Below are 21,451 nucleotides of genomic sequence, written 5' to 3'. Positions count from 1 at the left end.
TATTAAAAAGAGATAGGAAGTTCCGTTTACAGGACTAGGGACAATGCATTCAGTAAAGTCCAATACATAGAAGTCATTAGATTCTCCCACACTTTTGTACATTGAATTCTATCATACCATGAAATATTCTAGAATGATTTATTATATAAGACAAACTTAATAATGGCTTGAAATTACTTCATATGGACATACAAAGAATATGTATACAAGAATATTCAAATGGCACACTCAGTCTTCTGATATATATTTTTTATTATATATAATATATATAATTGTTTTCATATATATGGTATATATATGAAAACAATTCCCCTTATCCGCTTATCCTCATATGTATGTATTTGTTGGCCTTCAATTCCAATGTCTCATTTCTGTCGTCAATAACTGTCAGACCAAGACACTTTATTATAATACCGTCTTTCAGATTGAGAGTGATTACTTTATAAACCCAAATTGCATCATATTTTACTAATAGTGTAAAGCAAATAATTTAAATTAACTACACTGCTGTGCAAACACTTATGTTTTCACTGAAATGCAGACACTGTGCTCCTGAAATCCTCTCCTGCCTGCTCTGCAGTACTGGAGGTCTTTCCTTGGTTCCTCTTCCTCATCTGCCTCATCAACAAAGAAGAAAATGCAGTAAATGAAGTAAAGTCGATTGACAAAACCACCCTATTTTAATTTTTTTTCTTTTTTACTGAAAATAGATTCTTAATGCAATGTATTCTGACTATTGCTCTCCCTCTCCCAACTTCTCCAAGATCCACTATATCTCCCCACCCACCCAAATCTATTTCCTTTCTTGTTCTCTCTCTCTCTCTCTCTCTCTCTCTCTCTCTCACACACACACACACACACACACAAGTAAGCAAAGAAAAAAGAATAAAATAAGATAAAAGAAAAATAAACACACTTGAACGTGACAAGTAAAACAAACAGAAAAGCAAAGAACCAAAGAAAAGCCACACTTTAGTATCAGTTGGCCATCTCTTCTGCAGGGATACTCTATAACAAGTGTATCTTGTTTCCAGACTGGGTATTATTATAGATCATGAAAAAGAAAATTTCTCACATGCTGAAGTAGAACAGAGGCCAAGGAAAATAAAACTCAAACTGCAAAGTCACTGTGTTCCCTTGAATGTAAAATAAAACTTGAACTATGACCCACCCAGCCTTAAATAACATCAGATCAGAAATCCTCTGTTTGGCAACCCTATTAATCTACACAATAAAGCCCAACAAGGAATAAAACAAAATGTCCTACAGTCTCCCAAGACAACTCTGGTTTGCAGTGAGCTGTGGCTTTTAAGAAGCCCTAGCAATCTGCCTAGGGTTTCAGAAGTCTCTTCCTTATTTCCCTTTTTTACTTTCTGTCTCATTTCCTCTATACCCCCCCCCCCACTCTCCACTCTTAGAATTCAGTGAATTCTCAAAACTCTCAGGGCATCGGCAGACCAGTCACTCACCCATGGTGAACAAAGATTTGTGTCTTTCAACATATATTTTGGTCCATAAAGTAAGAGCATTTTCATAAGGAAATAGTTAAAAATTAGTATTTGTAATTTAAGAGACAATGTAACAATTCATTTTTTATATTTAACAAATAAAACTTCGTTCTTCAGACACATGCTTCTGGGATCATATAGGTTATGACCAGTCGCCTGCTGAGGCTTTTGGCCTTTCTAAGATAGTGAAGGGTTTAATAAGCTCACTCTCGGCACAACCAAACTTCAACTTAATCTTCATCACTTGTGAAGGGGATGCTATGTTATTCTTGACCCAGTTAAAAACCTCAGGGTTTATGATACACAACGTATTTTTACCCATTCCTGTGGTCTATATGGAGTAGAATGACTTACTTAACTGCTGTTTAAACAATGCATGTATGTATTAAAGGAAGCTCTGATTTGGGAAGTGGAAATCTTGATCACAGCTGCCTCTTCAGTAAGTATTTAATGCTGTCTTCAGTGACTTATTTCTATCTTCCTTTTTCTACTTTCTTTGTTCTTTATTTTTCCATCTGTAACTAGACTTTCTGCCTAATTTTATCTCATGTTTCTTTTTTAAGAATATTTAATTTTTTTCAATTGGATGTAAAATCACATAAATTTTATACCACAATATGTATTTAACTATATCCTAAAATATCTATTGCACTTTAAGTTGAAAGTCCATGTTAAAGAAATTGAAACAGTTAAAAAAAAAAGGAAAATCAATGTGGCAATAATTGGAGTTAAAAAAAATAATGTTCAGGGGCTGGAGAGATGGCTCAGAAGTTAAGAGCATTTTCTGCTCTTCCAAAGGTCCTGAGTTTAATTCCCAGCAATCACATGGTGGCTCACAACCATCTGTAATGGGGTCTGGTGTCCTCTTCTGGCCTGTAGGCATACACACAGACAGAATATTGTATATAAAATAAATAAATATATATATTTAAAAAAATTATAATGTTCATTTTGTGACTGTAATGCTATCCATAATTATTACTAAAGTAAATCAGCTTATATTTTCATAATTAACTTTTAATGAAGATAATTCTATGTTGCAGTCTTGAAATGTTCTAATTTGAGAGTTTCATACAAAGATTTCCATTGAGAAGAAATGTGATAAAAGTAGAGATTTTACTTCTTAATGTATATTTTCAAAGCTACAACGAATTTTATTCAATATTAATGGTACTTGTTTATTCCATTGTGGTACAATCATAAAAGATAATCCAACTAATATATTTTATCTTGCAACTATTGCATTCTGCATATACAGAAAAGCACAGGCATGTAAGTTGTGCCTACCAAACCTCCAAATGTTCTCATAATAATTAAATACTTAAATACATTTCCCATTACTTTTCTTTCAAATTAATTGCATTATAATAAGGGTGACCTTTATTCTATTTAAGTCTACCATGTTTCAATTACTGTATTATATTTTCATTTTGTTTAGTTTACTGAATTTAAAAGACAGGCAAGGGGAATTACAGAATGGAGTACAAACATTTTCTCTCCAAAGGATATTTTATAATGAATGTAAACTAGTATAAGTCACAGAAAAAAAATACAGTGCAAGTTCATAGTCTTCTGGAAAAATATTTGGAATATTTTTCAAGAATCGATCATGTAAGAATTTTAATGAAATTGTTAATTATGTGTATGTTAGTGTATCAATGTGTTTGTATGTGGACTTGAAGGCAGGTTCAGGAAAAGGTTGTGGAATTCTCTGGATCTGTAGTTACAGGCATTTGTGACTTACCACAAACAAGTGCTAGAAACCAAATGTGGGTCGTTTGCAAGGAAAGAATGGGGCCCTTTACCTCTGGAATAACCCTTTAGCCTCTAACATCAGTCATTTAATAGTAAGACAGTAGAAATAAGTACTTGCATTTTATTTAAGTAAACATTTTTCCAGATGACAACTTTACCCTTCTACAAAGTTCAAGATGATAATCTATTTGCTAACTCCCAAAATAACCTGTTTATATTTCTTCAAAATCAGATAAAAGTGTAATCCCTATAGTCTGTTAAATTCAGCCTTTAATATCAAAATCTTACTTCCAGGTAGCCCTTCTTAATCATGGTGTTTCTTTTAAGCAAATAGATAATTGTTTGTAGATAAATCACTTTTTAATTTTAAAACACTAATATGAATAGCTTAGCATCTTGACAAATAGGTAAATTGTTTCGGCATAATATTCTTGATGAGCGTCTTCCAAATTCACTTTCATAACTCCTGGTGCTTGTAAACTCTTTAGTTTTGACTTAGCTTCCTAAAATAAGACCAGCAAACCCTTTATAAACCTGCATTTATTTTCAAAGAATCAACCATTTTGACAAGGCCAGTAACTCAATGGCACGTGGCAAAGTTTATATCGGTGCTTTCAACCTTCTTTGGTCATGTAACAATAGAAACACTCACAAACTGTCCCGGCTGAAACAGCATACCAAGTGAGACAGAAATAAAGTGTTCTTCTTGGCACACCTCAACTTTTAAATGTGATTAATGGCAGCCTCGATGTGCTTATTTTATGGCTGCATGAAACATCAAGTAGATTGTATCAGCGGAGCCCCAACAGCAAGAAACAACAAAGCTGTGGTTTTAGAAGTTGGTGTCAAAATATTTGAATTATAAATAAAATTGTTGCAATAGAAACTCCCCGAAAGGTGTTCCTTTCTTGGGATAGCAACATGGGTTTCATATTGTATTTCTTTTTTTTCCCCCAATTTTCTTATTATTTCCTTCAGAATTATGTGCTATGTTTTTTTATCATATTCACCCTGTCGTGAAACTCCTCCTATATCAAACCTCCTCTTCCCTATCCACCTAAATTTGTGTTGTTTTTGACCCCCCCTGTAGTAATACCCCCCCAAGTACAGTTTCTGTTGTACACAGAGCCTTCAGTGCATGATCAACCTACTTGTAGCTACATCTTTATGAAAGTTTCTCTCTCTCTCTCTCTCTCTCTCTCTCTCTCTCTCTCTCCCTCCCTCCCTCCCTCCCTCCCTCCCTCCCTCCCTCTTTCCCAGCAGTTACCATTTGTCAACAGCTCCTTATCTGGGGGAGGGACTTCACAGCCATCTCCACTCTCCATGCCGGGATTTTACCTAGCTTGAGCTTGCAGAGGTGTTGGGCATGCTCGTTGAACTGCAGTAAGCTCATATGTGCAATTTGCCCTTCTGAGTCTGGAGAACAGTATTTCCTTGTAGTCATGCCTGGCTTTTCACAATCTATCACAATAGGCTTCAGTAATGACCCCTCAGCCCTGGTAGGAAAGAGTGTGAGATGGCTATGTGAGTTGGGATGAGAATTTCACTGTCTCTTGTACACTGTTCCATGACCAATTGTGATTCCCCATGCTCATCTCCCACCACTGCAAAAAGAAGCTTCTCTGGTGAGGTGCTAAGAGATACATTGATGTACATGCATATTGATGAGCCATGAAGAGCCATTTTGATACCATGTAAATTTAGCATCAAACTGATATTAGTTTTACTTGTGATTCCAGACGGCAGGATACCCATAATTTGGGGAAAGGTATGGTGGAGCTGGAAGCTGACAGTTCATTTTATCAGATCATAAGGATATAAAATGAGAAATCAATAGAAAGGGAAGGCACAGAAAACATACCAACAAATAGAGATTGAACAGTATACCTTTGAATCATCAATGGGTTGTTGAAATCAGGGAATAAATTTTAAAACTCATAAAATTAAATGAAAATGAAAACATCAACTTATCAGAATCTTTATAAAACATAGAAGTAAGAACTATGAGGGAATTTCACAGCTATTAGTATCAATTTTTAAAATTGAAGAGTTTACCTGTGAAGAAACACAGGGTAGACAGAAAAAAAATAGTGAAGATCAGAAGAGAAACAAATAAAATGGAGACCAAGAACAATGAAAGAATCAAATAAATAAAAATTATCTTATTGAAAAGATAAACAAGATTGGCAAACCCTTAGCTGCAGTAACCAGAAAAAATAAAAATTATCCAAATTAATGTGATTAGAGATGTCTGGTGAGCAGCAAACAGATGCTAATTAAATTCAAAAAATCATTAGGGACTGCTTGGAAATCCTAAATTCTAATTAACTAGAAAACTTAGAAAAAAATGCTTACATATCTAGTCACAAACAACAAATTGTAATTAAATTAATATTATTAGAACTTGGGTCTGTATTAAGCAATTATATTCTACAGTGGTAGAGTCTCCACAACCAGAGGCTGAAGAGTTGACTCAGTGATTAATATCAGAAGCTACACCCATCTCATGATGACCAAATATGAACTGAAACAAAAATGATGCCAATAAGCATGCCAAAAGGGACTGGGAAATGCCCAGAGCGCTTCAAACCAACACAAAGAACCAGAGGAAAGTGAAACCCGGAAGTGGGAAGTGATCTTTGTTAGGGAAGAGTACACTTATTGGTTTTCCAGTCCGGTCAGCCCTAAAAACATACTGACAAATAACATCATACAAACTCAACAGTTCCTATTTAGAAACATATATGTATATATACATATACAAATACATATATGCATAGAATGACAGTGATGAAAAGAAGCCAATAAATTTGAAAGAGAACAGGGAGGGAAATGTGATGGAGTGTTAGGAGAGAGGTAAGGGAAAGGAGAAATGTAGTTAAACTATAATCTCAAAAATAAAAAATAAAAAGAGTACATACTGGTCTTGCAGAGGACCTTGAGTTTGGGTCCTATTATCCATGTCAGATGTTCCACAGATGCCTGTAGCTCCAGCTGCAGGGAACTTTGATGTCTCTGAACTTCATGGACTTCTTCTTGTATGCGATCACACGTACAACACATGCACACACACACACACACACACATACACACACTACTTATGCATACATAGACACATGAACACAAACATGTACACACAGAATTAGAAGTAATAATCAAAATTTTAAGGCTCAAGAATTCTACGGGACTTTTAGAGAAAAACAAACAGCAATGTTCCTCAAATGTTTCGTGAAGTAAAAGCAGCATTGTTACTAAGCTCACTTTACATAATCAGTCTTACCTGATACCCAAACTGAAAAGGGAGCAAAAGAAAGAAGTGATGGAAGAAGAGATGATGACATGAAGAAAAGGAGGAAGAAAGGAAGGGGGAGGGAGGGAGGGAGAAAGGAAGGAAGGAAAGAAGGAAAGAATTCAGCAGTTTCACAGGTGAACATTAGTAGCAAAATTCTCCAGAAAAAAATGCTTGCAAATCCTCTATAACATATTTAAAAATATGCCTCTATCACTGATATATCTAAAATACAGCCCCTATATGTGAGAGTCAAAGAGCATCCCGGAAGAGGGAAAAAAGGTTGTAAGACCCAGAGGACCAGATAGTCTTCCATGAAATTGTGTTCTAGAGATGACATCTCAACAATATACTATTTAACAAAACCTAAAAAACAAAAGAACAAAAAACAAAACACTAGTTGACATTAAAAACAGGGTAGGGGAATGTCACTGGGACCCGCACCTAGCTGAAGAGCCAAGAAAAACTAGTACGTACTAAGAGAGAGAGAATTATTCTTCCTCAGGGATGCATGTCTATTTGTTGTCCATTATCAAGTAGCCAGACCTAAAGACATATAAATACAAGGAAACTCCAATGCTTCAACAGGTTGTATTTATATGTATAAGCAAAATAATATATATTGCACAACATATTTGTAGATAAAAATAAATATATTTATAAATATTGATAATAATAAAAATTAATGAAAAAGAGGCCATGAATTTGATAAAGAGCAGGGGAGAGAGAGGAAAAAAATATGTAATTATATTTAATTAAAAATTTAAATGCAAAAGTTAAATCTAAAACCACATATATAAGTAGGTTGACTACATTCCAATACTATAATGATAGTATAATATGCAAAATGATACATGGAACAAAGCCCATAAATAGTCCAAAAGGCTGAAATCACATGACCATCTCAATATATTCAGAATGTCCTTTTACACACTTGAAGAAACTAGAATAAGAAGGAACACACTTTAACATATCAGTGACTACATACAATTCTATAAATAACATTAACCTAATGGAGAAAAATTAACAGCCCTATCTCTAACGTAATGAGGCAATGACATTCATTTTTTATCTTAATAATATTTTAATAACAGCTAGTGATTAAAGTTTTAGGGCAATAAAACAGCAGAAAAGAATAAAATGGAAACAAAGTAGGAGGATAAATTTATTTTCCCTTGCAGATAATATGATCTTTTATTTACAATATTCTGGTGACTTTTCCAGAAAATTCCTTAATTTGGGCATATCAAAAAATTATTGATGTTTAAAATCAGCATAAAATATAGGCAGATTTTTTTTCAATTTTGCAATAATGTATGTGTTGAGAAAGAATTTGAGGATGAATGTATTCATGATATTCTTGAGATCCAGGAGCACAATAAAGAAAAACCCCAAAATAAGAATAACTAAAGAGTTTAAAGAATACTAAACAAAACTTTAAAACAGTAAAAAATAAAGCTGCAAAACACATTTGTAGTGGCTAAGTTTGTTAAGTTTATTTGAATTCATAAATGTCTGGCATGTTAGTGAAACAGTATACTGCACAAAAGCATAGACATAGGCTAGTGCCTTAAAGAAAGATTAACGAAAATCATTATATGAGCTACTATTTTCTAATCACATTTGATTTGGGAAGGAAAATGTGTTTTATAATCTAGGTGATTATTTTAGGAGCAAAACAAGTTATAACAATAAAATACATGTGTGTGTCTGTATGTGTTCTTATACATTTATGTCCATATACTACATATATAGATATATTTTTATGTGTAGTATGCATACATGTATGTAATATATATAAATATATTACAATTAGAAGAATAAAAATTCTTATTTTACAGGATCATGAAAATTAGAACATTGGAGGGAATTCACTTTTAATTTTTACTGATAACATTAATATTATGAGATCATGTTTAACTTCTAGAGAGAGGCATGGTGTGCTTCTTTTTTTCTTGGAAGATGATGTTTAAAAATAGAACAAATGCCTGAAGATATAGGTCAGAATTTTCCTAGTATTTGCAGGTTCCTGGCACTACAAAAAATTATTGTACTATTCAGTTTTATAATTTACTCTCTACCCATAACTAGTCACTTAATAAAAAAGTTATTCATCTGTTTTACAAGTAAAAATAATTATAGATCCAACTTTAGTGGATTACCGGACACTACTGCAGAGCATTAGAAATATGGCATACAATCCCATATACTCTGAGACTTGAAATCTCCTTACTAGTTGTAAAAATACATATTTTGAACCTTTGTCTGAGACTATCAATACACTCTTTGTCCTTCTTTCTTCAGGACTGGCTCTCCCAAGAACTTCCTGTTTGCTTTATCAAGTCATTTTATTATGTGGCTGTTCATTCAAGATGATGTACCCATCAATTCTTTAACTTTTTGAGAAATGCATGTACATGAAACAGCAGCTTTTGCCAAAGCATTGATCTAAATGAATACAATTAGTAAGGCACTAAAATATAAACATGCAAAAAAAACCCGCCTTGTTGTATGTAATATTGGGGGAACCAAGGACAGCTAAAAGTAAAAATTTAACGTTAACCTATAATGATAGGTTTATGATGACAACTAAATCAGAAATATGTGGAAAGACATGAGTATGCTATATTCCTGGTTAAAGACCAAAATGAATCAGAATAGAAAGTAGAATATTTAGAGGCGTTATGGTTAGTTATGAGTAGCCACTGAAACCAACTGCAAAGGAGGTTGAAACACAAATCTCTGACCAGGTCCTAGTTTTGACTCCTTAGTTCCACAGCATAGTCTTAGACTTTACACTTTTAACAAGCTCTAAGCTGATGGGAATACTGCTGGCTCAGGAACCATGTGTTGAAAATCACCACCCAGAAGAGAGTTCAAGACAAAGAACATGTCACCAAGGGCAAGGAATCCAATGCTTTTCAGGAAAAGCAAAAGAGAGACAATCTGCATCTTGGAGATAAGGCAGAATCTTCAAAGTATTGTCAACATCAGTAATCTCTAGAACTCACAGCGAATATGACACATTTGAGAAGAGAAATGATATAGTAAAGATATTGCCTTGATACTGATGATAGAGTCTTCATCCATGAAGTGATATGGAAGTTATGTTAATTCAGACTGAAGAAAATGGTTTCCTGTGCTATGGTGGAAGTATAGGAAATGTGTACAAAGCAGCCTCTAACAACAGTGCTGAAGTGGAAGGCTGAGATGATGGTGCCCAGGGTTGCATGGCTGTATGCTGTTCCAAAAGCCATCAAAGCAGAGCCTCACTTCCTAAAACTTGGCATGACTTGAAAGTCCAAGAAAGCCTTATTGAGAATTGGGAGATAAAGGTTATGTGAATGGAGACTGGTATTCAGATTGGCCAAGTTGGTTGTGTTTTCTGGCATGGTCTGTATCTCTTTAATGGAAAGGGAGAAGTGGTAATAATTTCTCATGAAAATGACTGTGGAGAACCCATTCTAAAACAAACCCGGTGATTATGAGAAAAACAAGGGAGCAGCAGCTGCATGCAGAGTTGGAGATCTAGGCTCAAAATTTATACAAATTTAATGCACATTTTTCAAAATATGCTACATGAAGTTGTTCTGTGTTTTCAATCAAAATGACAGGTAAAAATAATAGGGAGTAAATGGTAAGCTGACTTTATTCTATTTAGCTTTTATCTTTAGTCACATAAGGTATTTATTTAGCTTTGTGTGTTGTTTTCTTGTCCTATTTAAACCTAATCTTCACATAAATAGATCTAAGTCTTTAAATAGGTTTTCCTGCAGCTTGGTTGCTTCCTCCACTCTCTTAAATTGATTTTACACATAAATTCTTCAAAAAAAATGGTCAATTTCTGAAGCAATCATCAACATATTGGCAAAGGATTCAGAACTTGTTATCTCTTCAAAAGACTCACTAATTCCATTTCTTTTTCATTTATTTATTTATTTATTTTGGCTGAAACACCATTACTCTAGAATTGACTCGAAGTCAATCCAACTGTGGGCAGCCGGGTTTAAACCCAAGACCCACAAACGAGGAGCTTTCCATGGTACTGCCCAATATTTGTGCAACGCGTAAATGCCTGATATTCAGACATCACATATCTGCTCAACTTAACAATGAGAATTCAGATTCAGTTCCTATGAATATTCTTACTTCTATGGCCTCAATACAACTGTTGTGACTACACAGTCCAGTTACCCTGAATTTGAACTTAATTTACCCAGCTCATAGGGTTTAGCAAGTGTTAGCATGTTGTTTTATAATTTTATATTATCTACTATATAAATAACTTTTCAAGGACACTCTGTGTATTAATAAGATGAAAAACTCATTCTTAATTCACTCTAACATACATCGTAATCTGCCTATGCAGGCTATCACTACATGCCATATTAGTGATTGAGCAGTAGGAAAGATGCATATCTGAAACACTTCTAAAGGGAAAGCATAAGGTTAAAGGAGATAGAAAACTATGATCTTGGATGTTTTCAGCATTTTCTAAAAATCTTATCCATTCTTAACACCTCAATCCACTCATCTGTTTGAGGTGTATGTTAAACCATATACAGAGAGGAGATAAGTGACTACTTTGCGTGAGATCAGAGCAGTGTTGTTGATTTCTACCCCAAAGATCCTAATTCTAGACTTTGTTCTTGGGTTACTTGCCCCCACTGCCCCACTTGGTTTCAGTTTTCTCGGTTGAAGATTGATGAATTTGTTCGAGATTACAGTTAGTTGCTATGGCTTGAGTGTGAAGTGTGCACAACAGTCTCACATGGTCACACTGTTTTGGGAGATTGTAGAACCTCTGTGAGGTGGTGGACTGGCTAAAGAAAGTGGATCGCTTTTGACTTGGCCTAGCCGGCTATAGCTGGCCATCGTCTGACAGAACTCTATGCTTCCTCCTCCCACGAGATGGTAAAATCTGCACTGGAAGTTCTTACCAACACGGCTGAGGCATCCACTCTCCAAGCCTCCTCTGTCATGGTGCACGTGAAAACGAAGAGGTTTCTCCCCTGTAAGCTGTTTGTGCCAAGCATTTTGTCATGGTGATGAGAAAAATAATATAATGGTATAAGTGTTAATTTAAAATATGCTTCATAAGTGCTCTTTATAGTGCCAATCTTACACCCTTTATTTGACAGAAAAACAAAATCACTTATAATTCTTAAAATTCATATTCCAAGCATATTGCAATAAGCATACAGCATATTGCACTGCTTACTTAATTGCTCTTCCACTATTTTCTCTCTTGATTTTAGGAAGTTGAGTTTTTGTTGATCTATTTGATGTTATGATAAATTCAGAATATCATATATATATGCACATATATCACACACATATATTCTGATTACTCTTTTCCCCTACATATTCTCTTATGTCCATCCCTTTCCTATATAATATATCTCCATTCATACGAGTACCCTTCTCAGGTTTATGACTTTGAGTTTGTTTGTGACCCATTAAGTTTAACCAGGGTCATCCATTTGAGCATTGTATTGAAACTATAGCATTGGAACCTGATGGCATCACCTCGAGTTATGAAACTGAAATCAATGGCTGCAGTTCTCCCAAAGTCTATCATTAGCAAATAGTTCACCAGTGAAGTGTGGAGCCTCCTCAGTCCTTCCTACATCCTTGCCTGCATGCTGACGGAAAAATTCTTATATAGGTCCAGTATAAGCATCTCATCTACTGTGAACTTTTGTTTGTGATATCTGTGTCTTCACCTTTCTTTTTTTGTGTGTGTGTAGATCTTGCATTCTTTCCAACACCTCTCTGAAAATGTACCCTAAGTCATAAAAGGCATGGTGTGAATGTCTGTGGTTGGGTGGGGGTTGAGCAGCTATCCGTTACTATATTCTCAATACCTAGTGTAGCCAGGAATCTCTATATTCAACATGGCTCTCTTATTAAAAATGATTAAAGGAGTATTTATTTTTGGATATAAGCATAAATATTTAGAATTAGAAAGCAGTTTGATACTTTCAATTTAGATTTAAACAAAAATGGGTATCCAGTCCCCTATAGAGCCTATAATCTCTTTTGACATGGATTTTTGTCCAGGTTCCTACCACCACCCATGGATTGCCTCCTGTGGAGTTGTCTTCAGAATCCATCATGGAGTAGTTGGAATTGTGTCACTATTGCACATGTGGGAACATCTTATCTGCAAGGTTGCTCTTGTATTTAGGAGGATTCACAGCTGAGCAAGAACATTGATTTTTTTTTCCCTCAGTGTTCTACGTTGCCAGAACTGTGAAGACTGAACAGCGGGAAGGAAGTTTCCACAGAATTTCTAGCTTCAATTCTCCCTACCATGCAACCCAAGTGAGCAGTGTCTCCAGCAATAGAGTTTTACCACCTGGTTCTGGTGGGCAACCAAGCGGGATGTTCAGAGTTTATATCTGGGGGAACCCCTGGGGTTGGTAGCCTAGCCTGGCACCAGGTTTTTATTTCATGTTTTACAATTTCTAGAAGTACCTTTATCTACACATGCAGGGTATCACTCTCTAAAATCTTTCTTTAAAAGCACATTTTTAATTTGGTTATAAGATGCATATGGTTTGCTTAACACTTCAAATTGCTTTACTGGCATTGGTTTGTAGAGCATGTACGAGCCACAGGGCAGGAGTGGAGCGCTGCAGTACAGCTCTTGCCTCTGGGGATAACATGACCATGGAATTGCCATCACCAGCAGAGATAACCCTGACTCTAGTTCTAGAGCAGGAAGCGAGGGAGAGCCACTAGGTCCCAGTTATCTTAATGACTTTTCTATTGTGCTAAGGCACTGTGATCAAGCCAACTTAATAGAGTTTATATGGGGGGTGGGCTTACATTTTCAAAGGCTTAGAGTCTGTGACCATAATGCTAGGACAGATAGCAGCTTTTGAAACTTCAACTCCCAGTGATACCCCTACTCCAACAAGGTCATACCTCCTAGTCCTTCCCAAACAGCTCTATCAACCGAGGACCAAGCACTCAAATATAGGCACCTATGGGGCTATTTTTTATTCAAACCACTGTAGCTGGATTCCACATACACCATCAGCCTTCCTCACAGCTGTACATAGTTTGGAAAGTCAACTGTGATGGTTGTCCTCGGTTATCAACTTGACGGTATCTGAAATTATTTAAAACCCATGTGGCTGGGTATACCTGTGATGGATTTTTTTCTTAATTAAATTATTTGAAATTAAAAGAAAAAAAACAGTATTCAGTTTCTCTACTTTCACATCACCTACGTTATGCTGTGCTCTTACAACATCCTACAACTTTCAAGGCATACTATGCGGATGTTCTGTTGTTGTTTTTGAGCTTGTTAGATGTGGAATAATTACCTTGACTTCTTGCTTGGCATGTTTGCCACTGGTGTATGGAATGGCTAGTGGTTTCTGTCAATCTTGTAGACTGCAACTTTGTCAAAAGTGTTGATCAGTTTTAAAAGATTTCTGGTGAACTCTTCAGGGCCTCTCTCTGACTCTGTCTCTCTCCTTCTTTCCTTTCTTCCTTCCTTATATTTTCTTTATGTAATTACTGAAGTTGGCAAAATCATTCTTATATGGAAAAATTAAGAAGATGTTGTAAATTTAACAATTAAGGAATTGATCATCAATCAGTAAAATTTATTTTTTCTTTATATTCTATATTATAAATGAACAATTATTACTAGAGAAAAATTAAAACATGAGACTAAGTAAACATTTTCTATTTTAAATATTATCCTACAAATGTTTATTGAAAGTAACAAAAACTTATAGTTTTTTTACTGTGTTTCCTGAGATTATCTCTATGGATAAATTAAAGCTTCGTTTGAAGCCTCACACATAGCAGTGCATGACATCAGCTTTCAGCCATAAGAAGTATATGATACATGATCCTAACTGAAAACTCCCCCTTTACAGTATGTTTAATGCAATTTTAAAAATTTTATGCACTCATCATGGAAAATAACAGGTATAAAAGCATTAGTGAAAAAAACCCCTTAATTCTAAAAGAGACCCTTAACTTTGTACAAGGATAATTAAAGGAACTATCATTCTTATCATCAAATACCTAATCAATATGAAAACATTTTTATTACTGACACATCAGAATTAATGAGAAGAAAACTTAAAAATTACTGAAATTTTGTTTGCAAAACCACATGGAATATTTCATATTATTTCCAAGAGGAAAATCAACTTCTTTAATTCTTCTTAACACTCTGAAAATTTATTATCCTATTATGTTGTAAAATGGGGTAAAACTTAAAAATAGATTAATTATATTTATTAATACAATAATTAAATTGAAAATGTGTCTGATTTTGTTTTTTTTTCATTTCTTTGGATTGTAATTAAGAAACATCACATTAAAATGGGAGTGTTTATAGCATCCTGGAACAATTTTATTTACGTATCATTTCTATGTATCCTAATTCACAAAAAAATGGCTTAAAATAAAAAATAAATGGCCACATTTGAATGGTCATTTGATGAACATTAGGCATGGTCCATCTAAAGACAAGGATAAATTTAGCCATAAGTGTAATATCTGAAAAGTTCCCAGGGAAAGGTTCATAAACAAATAGAGTATCATAAAGCCTGAGACCCTGCCTTATGTAGCTGTATGTTTTCCTATGGACATTCCTATGGCTGAGTGGATGACAGACACTGAGAAGCTAAAGAAGCTTAGCGTGGGGTAAAGATGGCATTTCTGTCCCAAGAGTAATTTTCTGCACAAGGTATTTAAATCGTCACAAATTCAAGTCATTTGATTAACTTTTTGAAAAAAAAAAGTTCTAACCTTTTCAGACCTGAGCGAGCATAGTGAACCTGCTCTTGCCCCAGCTCTCAGGTAGCAGAGACAGCTCGTTCAAGAATTCAACACCAGCCTCAGCTACACTGCGAGTTCCCAGCCTGCTGGGCTTCCGGAAACATTGTCCTACGCCTGCCTTCTGCAACTTCCAGTCTTTTCTTATCCTCCAAGGAAATATTATTTTTTTTATTTAGGTGAATAGTACTCACATCTGCTATACATATAAATTATATTTAGATGGTACATATATCTAATGTATATTTAGATGGTATATATATATATGTATATATATATATAAAATCTGAAAATAGGTGAGAGGCATGAGCTGTTTGCAATTGAGAAACACCTGGACTTTAACTAATTCATCAGTTTCCAATTTTTCTTCTCATCGTGGGGATGAAAATGAAACCTATAAACAATTTAAACCATCAGAAATTATCTTATACTTGCCAATCACCCTTGACCACGCCTCCCCCATTCGGATGTACACATGCTAATTTTTTAAGTTAATCATCTTTTACTCATCGTCTCTTAGTCAACATTCTTCTCTGGGTATTCCCACGCTTTACCACATTCTTTGTAAAATCTGGGAAATGAGTCATTGAACTGATTTCCTATCTTTGGCAATCCTGAATTACACACTGCCTATGTGGGCAGGAGAGAGAGAGAGGAAAACATTCAGTCCAAGAAAATGTACAAAACTATAACAGCAAATCACTAACAAATGTATATATAAGAAACGATGGGTGGTTAATTTTTAAGAGTTTATGATTATTAAAAATGAATTGAGGACGTGTACCTGTACCTGCATTACTGGTGCTGCCTCGAAGTTTTCTAAAGGGATGTGTTCCTTTGGTTCTAGCCATCTCTGGTGCTCCAAAACCATTCGTAAGTCACGGTATATGTGAGAGTTAGAGCATTTAAAACCAAACTAAAAAATCAGAGTGGTTTCAGCTTGCAGCACATAGGACACAGACAGTTTACATATATCAGGCCATAGACAAGAGGCAGTGGAAATTATAATCAATAAAGATGAACTTATATTGGACATGGGAGAAAAGTCTGAGACACTTGGCAAATGTATTTAAACGTTATGGTTTGAATACGAAGTTTTAGTTTGTGGATTTTTTTTTGTTGTTGTTGTTGTTCACTTTGATTCCTGAGAGGAAAAACAAAGCAAAAATGAAGCTCACGAGGAGGAGGAGGAAGGTATTAAAGCCTGTGGGTGCTCTGAGCTTCAGGTTCCTCCGCGTTTTATAGCAGGAAGCAAATAATGGTCCCCAGTCGAGCTTCTTGCCTAGCTGGGGTAGAGGAGCTGGGCCCACTCAAGCACAAGAAGTCTATGAGTGGGAAGTTCTTTGGAGAGAGCCGCTTTATAAATACTATTATTATTAAAGCTCTTATTAAAGCTGAGCCCCCGTTTTAGCTGAAGCCTTTCTAGAGGGAGCGGGCGGGCCGTAGTAACCAACTTTATCACCCTAGGTGGAATCTGGGAACCCTCTCTCCTCCATGCTTAGGAGGTCAGGTTGATTCTTTTCCATTTCTTCCCTTCTTCCAGGAGCTCAGTCTTCCTGCTCCTCACAGAAGGCTAGTTTCCGGAGAAGGAAGTAACCAAGCAGGATACAGCAGAAGAACAAATCAAAGTAGTAATTTTAGTAAACTAACTGGATTTAGCACAGAATAATGGGGCTTTTTTTAACAGAATTTGCCTCATGCACACATTCATGACTGTACATCTCTCCCACACACTGCAGTTGTCCAAAGGTGTCAGCTGGCAGGGAGTTCAGCTCTTCCTTGGGCATCCTTTCAGTTCCTGCTGCTGTTTCTAATCCACTCACCTGGAGCTCTGAGACAAGTGCTCTTCTATCAGATCCTGCCTTAATCTAGTCACACACCAGGATACACCTAGCAGCTTCCATATACAAGGGCACTCTATTTTATTATATATATATATATGTATATATATATATACATATATACACACACACACACACACACACACACACACACACACATACTCTTTTTCTTTCCTTTTCTTCTCCACATACATTAATTGTACCTGGGAAGATATTAAGGGTTTTTACAAACGTATGTGTGAGCATAAAAATGCACCAATGGATGCTGATTCTCATGAGAAACACTGAAGTGAGAAATGCCTGACAAAAAGAAAGAGGTAAGACCTGGCATGGTCTGGTTCATGCAGGCCCAGCACGGTGGATTAAGATCCTGAAGTCTGATCTTGGGAATGGCCTGGAAAAATGTCCTGGAACTGCAAAAGAGTGCTTCAAGATTTTTTGAGACAATATGTTGGGGAAAAGATAGCTTAGGTACCTATGGTAAATAGCTTACAATGTATTTAAGTGTAACTTTCAATCCAATGAGGATAGAGGACTTTTTTCAATCAAGAAGCTGTTAGGTTTGATTTTACCATGAGCTTTTATTTAGACAATAAGGGGGAAATGCGGTGGAGTATTTTTTCTGTATAATGAGAGGTCAGTTACTCTCATTGTTTATAAAAATGTGATTGGTCAATGGTTAGGCAGGATTTTTGGGAAAAAGAGAATACTTGGAAGGAGAAGGGCAAAGTCAGAGGAGATGCCATGAGACACAGTGTGAGTAGTATGAGAAGCAGATAGATGAGGTAAACAAGGCTCAGGATAGCACATAGTTAATAGAAATGGGTTAATTTAAGTTATAAGAGTTAGCTAAAAACAAGCTTAAACTATAGGCTGAGCATTTATAATTAATATTAAGTCTCTGCATGGTTATTTGGTGGGGGAGAGAAAAGTCTGTCTACAATGAACTTACTGCAATTATAAGGCAATAATTTTGTGAAATGCATTCAGTTTGTCCCATATAATATCAGTAACAATCACTGTAAAGATGTGTGTGTGTGTGTGTGTGTGTGTGTGAGAGAGAGAGAGAGAGAGAGAGAGAGAGAGAGAGAGAGAGAGAGAGAGAGAGAGAGAAGACAAAAGGAAGGAAGGAAGGAAGGAAGGAAGGAAGGAAGGAAGGAAGGAAGGAAGGAAGGAAGGAAGGAAGGAAGGACCTGTGTAAATGTACAAATTGTATCTTTAAAGTTGATTCAAGAATAATTCACAAACCAAACAGACTGCTTTTAATTAATAAACTACATACCATTCTTCATGTGTTCCCTGACTACAATCTCAAAATTACATATTTGAAACCCATTAAGTTCTATCGTTCCGAGTAAGTATGTTTCAAGACAGCATGTCTTCTTGATTATAAAAATACCACATGCCAATATTTGTTAATCTTAGGGAAAAAGAAATGCTCTCAAATCTTAGAATGAAACCTTCATGCTTGAGCATCAAGATGCAAGTCAGTTTCCTGTTGCTGATGCATCTGCAGCTTGTCCTTGGCTGTGGTGTTTCATCAAAGCCACAGGACAGCGAAGAATGCAACATTCAGATCCAACATCTGGTCAACTTAAAAACAATGATGTGTGTCTTCTCTCACATGAGAAAGACTTTATAGGTAAAATTTTTTTCCTTTCAAAATAAGTACTACAAAATACCCACAGATGAAAACAAGAAGAATTAATGCCTGAAGATTGAGTGGATGAAATAACTCAAAATTGATCAGCACGGTTTATTAAAGAAGCCATCAAGAATAAGATATAAATATCATCAGAAAGATGCCAAAGATTAAATTTCCATAATTTCAGTAGTAAGTCTAGAATTAATGAGAATATTTATTTTTGATGCCATAATTCTGTCTTTTGGTTCATTTAAAGCTTGAACATTCAATAATGGTCATTGTGACACTGCTTGTTCTTAATTTATTGTGTGTTAAATTAAATATACAGAATCAGATTGCCAACTGCTTGAGTTGAAAGTCATTTGGTAGATTTGTTCCCCCCAAAAAACTAAATTTACTTTTATTCTCAGAATTTTTATTCTAAGGTGAAAATAAGCATACACATTCAATCATAACTCATCTAAAAATTCCTGAGGGACAATGCCCCAGGCGCTGTCACAGAAGGAATAAGTGTTTAAAAAGAAGCTGGAAGTTACATTAATATGTAACTTAATTTATACATTCTTTTAAATATTAATTAATTTTTTTATATATTATCATTGTGTCTATGATATATGTGTGGTTGTACGCACTCGCACACGTGCACATGGGGAGGGGGAACACGCACATACACAGTGTACATGTAAGGCCAGAGGACAACATTCTAGAGTCAGACATCCCCTTCCACCACTGATTCCAGGCACAGAACCCAGGTCCTCAGGCTTTCAGGATAATTGCTTTTATTTATTTATTTATTTTAACTCACGGAACCATCTTGCTAGCCTAATTTTTACATCTCAAATTGCTTCATCTGCATTTTTATTTAGTTAAAGATACTCTAAGTTTTTTTTTTCTTTTAAGTGTCTTCTGGTTTAAGAGAGACTGCTTTGTGATTAAAAAAATATTGTACAGGATACTAAAAAGCATGTTTGTACATACGACAGTAGATTGCTGTGGATTTCAAGGAGGTCTGCTGTGCACAATTCCAACAGCCCTGCATATAAAGGATGACACCTTAGTCAATTTTTGTCTTCAATTTCAGAAACCAATGGCTTTAATATAAAAACGTTTCCAGTTATTTTTTTCAATTTGGCTTACTTCTGATACTATCTACAATTGTATTTTTGTTCTGCATAAATATGTTTTACATATATGAATCAATGTCTAAAGATTATTTTGTGAACAGTCTGTTTTGTGAGTTTTTGTTACAAATTGGTAGTGGGATAGTATGGAACATATTGAAGAGAAATCATAATATTATTCATTTCTGTAAAACACTTTCAAAGCTACCTCAGATCATCTGTAATACTCTAAGTCTCCTACAAGATGATAATCACAGAAAACAAATGGCTTTCATCTCTGCAAATAGCTATGTTATTTCAAATGAACCACACTTTCATATTTGTCTCAGGACAAGATGGAATTGATTCTCAGGAACTAAGGATACCTGCAATAACACTGTATTTCTTTTAAAGCAAGCATGTCAAAACATTCTGGGAGTAACCATCTTATCACCCTAATACCTGCTTATTTGCTATGCATATTCCTTTTTTCTTTAAGAACTAATTTTCAAAACCTGGCAAGGCAATTTTTTAATTGCCTTATAAATAATAATATTCAAAATTTCCACTTCCTCCCCTCCTCCCAATCCCCCATTCACCTTTCTCCCCTCCCCCTTCAGTCTCAAGAGAGGGCAGGGTACCTTGCCCTGTGGGAAATCCAAACCCCCCAATCCATCCAGGCCTAGGAAGGTGTGCATCCAAACAGACTAGGATCCCCAAAAGCCAGTACATGCAGTAGAGACAAGTCCTGGCGAAATTATCATTGGCTTCTCAGTCAGCCCCCATTGTCAGCCACATTCATAGAATCCGTTTTGATCACATGCTCATTCAGTCCCAGTCCAGCTAGCTTTAGTGACAAGTTTTTGGCAGCAAATAGAGATGTTTTCTTCTCAAAACCTCATTTTTCCTTTTCTATGTTTGTGATCTTCATAAATTTGAACTGCCTGTGAAATAATCGCATTCTACTGGGAGACAGGGAATAAAGGATATGGCCGGTCAGTGTTTTCTCATTCTTCTCTTAATTACAAATTCGATTCCAATTAGAAATACTTTACAGAGTATACCATTTGTGTTTTGTTTTTAAACTATGGAATCAATTGATGCGTACTCAGGGGAAGATATGGGAGGGTTTCATGGGAATCGTCTAAAAACTCAAAAAACTTGAAAGATTCAAAATGTTATAGCTTTGTTCATGCGCTATTTTCTAGGTTTCATTACAGCTTTGTTAAAAACCTGTTGTCATTATTTTGTAAGTACTCCTGATTATTTCTAAAAGAAATATAACTTGTTCATATGTGACAAAATACTACCAAATATTCCCATATTTATCAAAGTTATAGGAAGGGGGCAAGATGAAGGGAGATAGTAGAGGAGAGGAAAGAGGAGGAGAGGTAAGAAAGAGGAGGGAGAAGAAAATGACAGAAGGGAGAGGAAAGAAGAAGAATAAATGGAGTAGGTTCCTAGGGAGCCACAGATAAGATCTGATCTGAGTGTTGATGAAA

This window comes from Microtus pennsylvanicus, chromosome 21, assembly GCF_037038515.1.
Source record: "Microtus pennsylvanicus isolate mMicPen1 chromosome 21, mMicPen1.hap1, whole genome shotgun sequence".
Taxonomy (NCBI): domain Eukaryota; kingdom Metazoa; phylum Chordata; class Mammalia; order Rodentia; family Cricetidae; genus Microtus; species Microtus pennsylvanicus.
This window is presented reverse-complemented; position numbering follows the sequence as displayed.